We start from the raw sequence: 10,438 nt of genomic DNA on the forward strand, positions 1-10,438 counted from the left end.
GCATGTTCATGAATTAACTCTTACTTATCTGCCCCCTGCTTTGCTGCTCCCTGCTACTGCTCCTAGTTAGATCTGAATATAAATCCTGCATTTGAATTCAACTTCACTGGAACTGGATATCTGCAGTAGTATTTTGTATAGTTCTTTCATAATAGATTTGGATCTATTGGTAGATCTCCTGTAGACTTAAACACGTTAAATGACGTACCTCTTCCCTCAGGCAGCACTGCGGGTTCATTGCCAGCTTCTCTTTTGCCTCTAAAATAATCGGCAATATTATAGCTCGCTAGCTTGTTCGGAGGTACAAAAAAGAACGTCTCCACAGCTGAAACAAAGCAAAAAAACCTGTCAGCACTGTTCTGGAGAGTTCTACAACACATTCCTACAGGTCAGACTCACACTAGTTACAAAAGTGCAAATCAAAGAATTTAGGAGAAGAGAAACAGCAATACTACTATAATACTAAAACTATAGGTAAAGGTGTCTTATTAACTGTCGTTTTAATACAGTAAACACTATAATGAAAACTGCATTGAAATAGTACTACTGTAGTAAAAGAGATAGCACCGTGATGCTACAGTGTTGGATTACATTAGATACCATGACTGTGAAACTACTTAGTAATCAAATATAGTCCGTAGGACTCCCATGGTGGTGCTACAGTAGGCTATTGCATTATAATACCATTAATAGTGCATGATGCTACTGGAGCAGACTGGGGAAAGCTACCCTGCACAAACATCATGGATCAATGTGCAATTCTTTGAAAGAAAGCGGAGATGGTCGGATTGTACTCACAGCTGCAGAGGAAAGCCAGGGCGGAAAGAAGCACCAGAGTCTTCATTTTGTCTGCTGGTCTTGGGCTGTTCAAGTCGGTGAAGTCACAGCAGAGAAGCAGCCATATTTATACAGAAATGGGGCTCTGAACTCTATTATCATAATTTTTTGCAAGAATTTGCATAAAAAAACTAAATATCTGCAACGTTGCATCAAGGAGACAGGTGACCTCATCAGCATATCTCATGATGTAAATATTGTCTACGAAGCAGGCAACTGTTGGTCATAGAATTGCCTGGAGTCTGACTTCATGTGACTTTGTATTTGAATGTAGTTTATAATGTATACCAGCGAGTAGATGCCATTCGCTCAATATAATTTCTACTTCAATGCATTTTATAATGTATTCTTATTATTGTTACTCATTTTCATTGGCTTACAGGAAAAGAATTCCATTGACTGTGATGTCACAAACTAGAAGTCTGTTTGCTTGAGTAGTTTAGAACAGTGTTTCTCAAACCTGGTCCTGGGGACCTCCCTGCCTGTCTGTCTGTCTGTGTCTCTTCTGCTTTTTTTTTTACCAACTAAGGAACTGCTTTCAAAGACTTAATCGAAGCATTAATTGAAAACAATTTGCATAATCAGAGCTTTTTAATAACTTTTTATGAAGAATATTATTTTAAAAATGTAAGCAAATCGTTTTGTTAAATTGAGTGTTTTTCAAGGAAGAAATTGAGAGCAGCTCCTCAGTTGGAACAAAACCAGCTGAGATACAGACAGGCAGACAGGGGGGTCTTTAGGACCAGGGTTGGAAAATACTGGTTCTATACGTTATAAAAATGCACTTTTCATAAGAGAATTCATTAACTCAGTGTTCAAACTCCTCACTGCTTAACTTTTTTCACCTCAATTGGTATAAGACGAATTGGTGTAATGAAATCAAACATGTTTTTTCATTTTCTATTTTCCTCATAGAAAAACCTCAGCAAGTTAATTACAAGCTTCTTTTAATTACTGTTTGTTCAGTAAGAAATGTCAAAACATTTGAAAATATTTATATTTCTTTCAACTGTTTTTATTCATACCTGCACTGTAAAAATAGCACAGGAAAGAAATTTTATGTTAAAATAAGCCATAATTGCAAATGGTATATATTAGAATACATTAGTAGTCTTTCTGATTTTTACCTGTGGCAAAAATAAATATCCTAAGGGAAAGGTTTCATCTGGGTTCTTAAATACCTAGATTGGAAGGTAAAGGTTGGAGATCTTTCATTTAGAATTCTCTAAAGAACCAAACAGGGTTCCACATTTGGGATAGTCAAAGAACCATAAAAATAATTTGAGGAACTTTAAGTGATGAGGATCTGTAAATAACCTACAGGTTTAAAAAATAATTGTTAAAATTACTACAGGGTTATTTGGAGAGCTTTCATTTAGAGTTCAGAAAAGGTCCTGTATAGAGGACAAGCCAAAGAGCTATAAAAAAATGTTCTTAACTGAACTGATTGTTCTTGGAGTGACATTTTATGTACATAGTAGTCATACAGCACAGTAGCCCATTTATTAAAGAATATACATTTCAGTGTAGGGGCTTAAAGCACTTTTTTGTTTGACTTTTGTCAAATTTTCAAATACGACCCGTTGCAAAACATCAGTGACACTATTTATTCTTAATAATGTCATGGAACTCTCACAATGCTGTATTTAAACCAGTAGTGTTGTGGCGCTCTTCAGCAACATATTTTTTTTATATGAGATTATATATTATATACGAGAAAGCAGACTGTGCTTACTTTGCACTGTGACTAAGCCAGTTTAGTACATCTACCCCTTAGAGTAATTTAGTTTTTGCATCTCTGCCTCAGGTCTGTTCAACTTTGGCAACTAAATGAGTCCTGCAGTGACTCTGTGCTGCTGTCTAAGCAAATTAAGGGAGGCCACGTAAACCTCTCAGAAAGAAATATCAATCCATTGGCAATTGATGTAAGATTTTTATTCCTTATTTTAAATGCAGTAATAATTCGAGTGTGGTGTGTTCCTAAGACAATATTGTGCTGGTGCTTTGTATGTTGTTGCCTCTTTTTTTTCCTGCAGTACGAGACAGTTTATCTGATTATCCAGCTGCAGAAAAGCTAGCTCTTCTATTAGTTCCAAGTAGATGCAGCCATTGAGCTCAAGCGATGAGAATGTGTATTTTTTTAATTGCAGTTCCAGTACCTGAATAACACAAAGTAGAAATGGCTGTAAAGCTTCCAGGTCAAGGCAGAAGTCATATGAAACTGAAAGGCAACTGTAAATCTACTGTTTATTTATTTATTTATTTTTAATTGTGACGAGTCAAGACTTCTTCAGATTAGAACAAAATCGTGTTTTATTAATAACTCTGTGTAAGAAATTTTTTTTTTTTTTTTTGGTTCCTGGGTTGTAGGTGTTATTTCCTAATTGCTTATGCCTCAAAAGTATAGACAATTGCTATTATTCCCCACAAACTTTGCTTTTGTGACCAGGACAGTGATATTTTGAAATGTACCTATTTTCCAGAACATTCCAGATAGATTCAGTGCTGAGTAAACTTGGAGTAACTTCTAGAACTTTCTAGAACTTTCTAGTAATATAAATAGTAGTATAAATAAAGGGGCCTTAAGCCCACCAGTTCAGTTTAGTTCCAGCTGCCTAAGTGGATACCTATTTGCATTTTTCTGAGATGGCATCAAGAGGCTGCAAGCATCCGGCAGACGCATTTTGCTATGTCTGCTGCCAATTTATCAAGACAAGAGCAAAAAAGTACTTAGTGGAAGCATCTGCTAAGATGTGTGAGGCCTACAAGGCATATTTCGGCATGCCTGTCGGGGATCAAGACAAACCCTGGGCACCTCATTTCACCTGCGAGCACTGCAAAAAAACTCTGGAAGGTAAGATGGACAATTGTTGCTCGGAATTTTATGTTATAAAATTTGTTAATATTTTTTAAATTGTAAAAGTTTTTCATTTTAAAATGTTTTACAATTTTCAATGTTATTGAAAAAATATATCATATATGAAAAATGTTGCGAGAATCTCTTACACATTAGTCATGGGTGAAATAAATGTATTTTTGTAGGATGGTACAGAGGGGAAAAGAGAGCCATGAAGTTCGCTATCCCAAGAATTTGGCGGGAACCCACTGACCACTCAAGCAACAACTACTTCTGCATGGTGGACCCTTCCAAACTTCGGACTGGCAAGAATGCACCTGCTATCAGGTATCCGGACCTTCCTTCAAAAAAATACACATTCTCACACTGCCATGAGCTCAACGGCTGCATCTACTTGGAACTAATAGAAGAGCTAGCTTTCAGAGCTGGAGCTGATCAGATAAACTGTCTCACACTGCAGGAAAAAAAGAGGCAACCACATACAAAGTCTCACCAGCACAATATTGAGCTTAGGAACACACTCAAGCACTGGAATTTGTTGGATTTAAAATGTGCAAGTAAAAGATCTTAGGATCAATAACCAACCTTTTTCCAGCTTCTTCACCCGTCAAGATGGGCTCTGCTTCTGCCACAATGTGACCAGTCTGTTCGAGGCAATTGGAATCGCCTGTAACCAGAATGAGTGGCGCCTCTTCATTGACAGCTCATCCAGGAGCCTAAAAGCCATGCTGCTCCATAATGGTAACAAGTACCCGTCTCTTCCCCTGGCTTAGTCACACTGCAAAGTAAGCACAGTCTGCTTTCTCCTTACAACAATTCGCAAAACATAAAAAAAAAATATGTTGCTGAAGAGCGCCGCAAAACTACTAGTTTAAATACAGCATTGTGAGAGTTCCATGACATTATTAAGAATAAATAGTGTCACTGATGTTTTGCAACGGGTCGTATTTGAAAATTTGACAAAAGTCAAACAAAAAAGTGTAAAAGTGTACATTAAAGTGTATTCTTTAATAAATGGGCTACTGTGCAGTTTGACTACTATGTACATAAAATGTCACTCCAAGAACTATCAGTTCAGTTAAGATCTTTTTTTTATAGCTCTTTGGCTTGTCCTCTATACAGGACCTTTTCTGAACTCTAAATGAAAGCTCTCCAAATAACCCTGTAGTAATTTTAACAATTATTTTTTAAACCTGTAGGTTATTTACAGATCCTCATCACTTAAAGTTCCTCAAATTATTTTTTATGGTTCTTTGACTATCCCAAATGTGGAACCCTGTTTGGTTCTTTAGAGAATTCTAAATGAAAGATCTCCAACCTTTACCTTCCAATCTAGGTATTTAAGAACCCAGATGAAACTTTTCCCTTAGGATATTTATTTTTGCCACAGGTAAAAATCAGAAAGACTACTAATGTATTCTAATATATACCAGCAATTATGGCTATTTTAACATAAAATTTCTTTCCTGTGCTATTTTTACAGTGAGGTATAAAAACAGTTGAAAGAAATATAAATATTTTCAATTGTTTTGACATTTCTTACTGAACAAACAGTAATTAAAAGAAGCTTGTAATTAACTTGCTGAGGTTTTTCTATGATGAAAATAGAAAATGAAAAAACATGTTTGATTTCATTAAACCAATTCGTCTTATACCAATTGAGGTGAAAAAAGTTAAGCAGTGAGGAGTTTGAACACTGAGTTAATGAATTCTCTTATGAAAAGTGCATTTTTATAACGTATAGAACCAGTATTTTCCAACCCTGGTCCTAAAGACCCCCCTGTCTGCCTGTCTGTATCTCAGCTGGTTTTGTTCCAACTGAGGAGCTGCTCTCAATTTCTTCCTTGAAAAACAATCAATTTAACAAAACGATTTGCTTACATTTTTAAAATAATATTGCTTCATAAAAAGTTATTAAAAAGCTCTGATTATGCAAATTGTTTTCAATTAATGCTTCGATTAAGTCTTTGAAAGCAGTTCCTTAGTTGGTAAAAAAAAAAAAAAAGCAGAAGAGACACAGACAGACAGACAGGCAGGGAGGTCCCCAGGACAAGGTTTGAGAAACACTTTTCTAAACTACTCAAGCAAACAGACTTCTAGTTTGTGACATCACAGTCAATGGAATTCTTTTCCTGTAAGCCAATGAAAATGAGTAACAATAATAAGAATACATTATAAAATGCATTGAAGTAGAAATTATATTGAGCGAATGGCATCTACTCGCTGGTATACATTATAAACTACATTCAAATACAAAGTCACATGAAGTCAGACTCCAGGCAATTCTATGACCAACAGCTGCCTGCTTCGTAGACAATATTTACATCATGAGATATGCTGATGAGGTCACCTGTCTCGTCAACGTTGCAGATTGTTTTTTATGCAACGTTGCAGAGCCCCATTTCTGTATTTAGGCTGCTTCTGAACAGGTAGGACCAAATGTTCTCAGCAAACAGACTGGATTGAAGGGTACATCACCTGAATTTACTGTGATGCAAATAATTGCACTGGTCTCTTGATGCCCAATAGTTTGTTTTAAACTACTCAAGCAAACAGACTTGTAGTTTGTGACATTCTTGCAAAAAATTATGATAATAGAGTTCAGAGCCCCATTTCTGTATAAATATGGCTGCTTCTCTGCTGTGACTTCACTGACTTGAACAGCCCAAGACCAGCAGACAAAATGAAGACTCTGGTGCTTCTTTCCGCCCTGGCTTTCCTCTGCAGCTGTGAGTACAATCAGACCATCTCTGCTTTCTTTCAAATAATTGCACATTGATCCAAGATGTTTGTGCAGGGTAGCTTTCCCCAGACTGCTCCAGTACCATCATGCACTATTAATGGTACTATAATGCAATAGCCTACTGTAGCACCACCATGGGAGTCCTACGGACTATATTTGATTTCTAAGAAGTTTCACAGCAGTGGTATCTAATGTAATCCAACACTGTAGCATCACGGTGCTATCTCTTTTACTACAGTAGTACTATTTCAATGCAGTTTTCATTATAGTGTTTACTGTATTAAAACGACAGTTAATAAGACACCATTACCTATAGTTTTAGTATTATAGTAGTATTGCTGTTTCTCTTCTCCTAAATTCTTTGATTTGCACTTTTGTGACTAGTGTGAGTCTGACCTGTAGGAATGTGTTGTAGAACTCTCCAGAACAGTGCTGACAGGTTTTTTTGCTTTGTTTCAGCTGTGGAGACGTTCTTTTTTGTACCTCCGAACAAGCTAGCGAGCTATAATATTGCCGATTATTTTAGAGGCAAAAGAGAAGCTGGCAATGAACCCGCAGTGCTGCCTGAGGGAAGAGGTACGTCATTTAACGTGTTTAAGTCTACAGGAGATCTACCAATAGATCCAAATCTATTATTAAAGAACTATACAAAATACTACTGCAGATATCCAGTTCCAGTGAAGGTGAATTCAAATGCAGGATTTATATTCAGATCTAACTAGGAGCAATAGCAGGGAGCAGCAAAGCAGGGGGCAGATAAGTAGAAGTTAATTCATGAACATGCAAGTTTGGGTGTCATGTAGTCCAGACATGTAGAGCTGTGAGGTTTTACAGGTGCTGTCTGAACAGGTGTATAATTTAAACTTGATTGTTTGAAAGCTGCACACATTGTTCAAATAGATGTACATGTTTTTATATAATGCCTGTATGTTTATTTATTTTTTACATATTCAAATAAACTGTTTTGCTGTTAAACACTTAAAGTATAACAACTGTGCTGTTTTTAGAAAATAACCATCAGGCCGTGTTTATTGATCGTTATTACTGTGTGTGTGTCCTTGTCAAATAAACAAATAAGACAAGGAAATTTGAAATAAAAAAAACTTTTAACAATTTTTTTTTGTTTTTTTTGTGAGTGTCTGTGTGTGACTATCTTTGTTTGGTGGGTTTTCCATTTTGAAAACAAGAAAATAATTATAAAAATATGAATATGAATGTGTAGTTCAGTGTTTCTCTACATGGCCCTGACAGCTCTTTCTATTTCTTTTCATCTGCATCAAAAGGTCCCATTTTCCTGATTCTTCCTCCAATCGCTCAGGGTGAAGGTACGTCTTTTAAAGTGTCAGGGTTTTTTTTTTTTTTAATGGAGTTCTCAGTCCCCACATGTTCCTCCAGCTGTTTCAGTGACATCATCCCTACAACTGTAACACACTTCAATGTGAACATTGTGACAAAGAGCAGCAACGTGGCTTCAGCGAGGCAGGCAACTACATCAGTAGAGATGTAAATATTTTCTAGGAAAGGGGTAACAGGCTTGCCTGCCTGGGGTCTAACTTCATGTGACTGTGTATTTGAATGTAGTTTATAATGTATACCAGCGAGAAGAGGCCACTTGCTCCATATATAATCTCCTCTTTTTAAATGCATTTTATAATCCTAGTTCAAGCTTGTGGTGTTTTTTTTTAATCATTTTTTTTTCTTTCAGGAGAAGCCGTGCAGTAGAGGAGATGAATCACTTGCCTGTTTAAAGCAGAGTCATCTGGTTAGAACTGCAATTCCTCTAGTGGTCTAGAAACAAATAAAATAGAAAGCATCTTACCTCTCTGTGTCTCTGCCTCTTATTCTATGTAGTTAAGTACGGCTGGGGGCGGGGCCTGTGCCATTGGTTATGCACACAGACACACAGTACAGACACTCACACAGTACAGACACACAGATACACACACACACACACACACACACACACACACACACACACACACACACACACTACACACACACACAGCACACACACACACACTGACACACAGTACAGACTCTGACACACAGTACAGACACACAAACTGACACGCACACACAGTACTGACATGCACACACAGTACAGTCAACCATACACACAGTACAGACACACACACACAGTACAGACACACACACACATACAAACGTGTACCTTACAAAGTGGGGACCTGCCCAGACAGCAGTGGGACTGTGTCTGAGCCTGCAGCCACTCAAGAGCCCTGCTATTCACACCCATTGGGTTTCTTACAATGAGCATTTAGCACATTTAAAGTTATACATTCTTTGTACTAGATAACAGTATCCTTGATTATAACATTTACAAATGGCAGTTTCTTAATTTAAAAAAAAATAAAAAATAGTTCAATTTTAACTATAAGATTATTTCAAAGAAAGATTTTAATTAGCTTTATTTTCTAATGATACTAGTAGTTGTACCATCAACATATTAAGCAAAATGAATTGGATGACATTAATGATAATTATTCTGAGTCAAAAGTGAAAACACATTCGGGTTACAATAGCCTCAGCAATTATACTACAACTGTGTTTCTATTTCATGGGAGCGTACTCGGAGGAGCAAGGCGAGCGCTTCCACCAGGATATACTGGACTTTGAATGCCGCTACCAAGGACAGTATAACGAGAACATGATGGGAGACTACATTTGGGGGCTGATTCGTGAAAGTGATTTACAGTATAATCGTATATCTCGAAAAACTACTCACTTCTAAATCTTTTGTAGTCATTTTTGTATTACTTTAGTATAAATACATGTTAATTTGGATTCATATGTTGTTTTTGTCTCACTTTATGTGAATGAAAAGACACACATTTGCCCATTTTCCCATTGGAAATAGTGATATTTCGAAATATCAATGTCCTGGTCACAAAAGCAAAGTTTGTGGGGAATAATAGCCATTTTCTAAACTTTTGAGGCATAAGCAATTAGGAAATAACACTTACTACCAAGGAACAAAAAAAAATTAAAAAATTGGTTACACGGTGTAATCAACATATTGAGCAAAATGAATCGGATGGTCAAAAGTGAAAATGCATTCGGTTTACAATATCATAAGCACATAAGAAAGTTTACAAACGAGAGGAGGCCATTCAGCCCATCTTGCTCGTTTGGTTGTTAGTAGCTTATTGATCCCAGAATCTCATCAAGCAGCTTCTTCAAGGATCCCAGTGTGTCACTTCAACAACATTACTGGGGAGTTGATTCCAGACCCTCACCATTCTCTGTGTAAAAAAGTATTTTCTGTTCTGAATGCCCCTTTGTCTAATCTCCATTTGTGACCCCTGGTTCTTGTTTCTTTTTTCAGGTCGAAAAAGTCCCTTGGGTCGACATTGTCAATACCTTTTAGAATTTTGAATGCTTGAATTAGGTCGCCGCGTAGTCTTCATTGTTCAAGACTGAACAGATTCAATTCTTTTAGCCTGTTTGCATATGACATGTATTTAGGACCGGCATGAGTTGAATGTGTAAAGCGTGGGGATGGTGAAGAACACAGTACAGTCTTCACACATAAACAAAGGCACGGTCACCAGTCCTGGGTGATATTCATACGTGTAGGTGCTCTGTGCAGTGGTGCTCCAGACAGTGCTTACATGGCGACAGCTCTGGAGGTGTGCTTTAACTGTCTAGTGGTGCAAAAAAGACAAAAAACAAACAAAGACAACACACAACATGTATTTTCACTCTGAGAGCTCCTCTCTCAGTCCTTTTCTCCTCACGTTACCCAAACGAAGGAAAAGATCAGCGTTACCCTGGCCCCTATATGTGTATCCCGCATGAAATCCAGGTAAACGGTTGCAGCTGCCTTATTGCAGCCACCTCTCGTTAACCTTTCAAATCAATACTGTCTTATAACAGAGTGTAGATTCTTTCCAGGCTGACCCACTTCCCTGACTCGGAAACGAACTGAAAGGCCGGCCCTTCCAGATACTTCTCCTCCCGTTCTTAGCGCCCTCACAGGTCGG

General features: G+C 37.3%; 2 long non-coding RNA genes across 2 annotated transcripts; one reads left to right on the forward strand and one right to left on the reverse strand.

Annotated features, from left to right (window-relative positions):
* Positions 1-204: 204 nt before the first annotated feature.
* Positions 205-963, reverse strand: LOC121303902. The gene is made up of 2 exons (XR_005947889.1): positions 799-963; positions 205-325 (listed from the first exon to the last, which is right to left on the reverse strand). It is a non-coding gene; the product is annotated as an uncharacterized LOC121303902 (long non-coding RNA).
* A 5,369-nt stretch (positions 964-6,332) lies between these two features.
* LOC121303793 lies at positions 6,333-8,255 on the forward strand. Its single transcript, XR_005947867.1, has 4 exons — positions 6,333-6,423; positions 6,897-7,013; positions 7,721-7,762; positions 8,143-8,255. It is a non-coding gene; the product is annotated as an uncharacterized LOC121303793 (long non-coding RNA).
* The last annotated feature ends 2,183 nt before the right edge of the window (positions 8,256-10,438 follow it).

The sequence above is a fragment of the Polyodon spathula genome, chromosome 35, assembly GCF_017654505.1.
Source record: "Polyodon spathula isolate WHYD16114869_AA chromosome 35, ASM1765450v1, whole genome shotgun sequence".
Classification (NCBI taxonomy): domain Eukaryota; kingdom Metazoa; phylum Chordata; class Actinopteri; order Acipenseriformes; family Polyodontidae; genus Polyodon; species Polyodon spathula.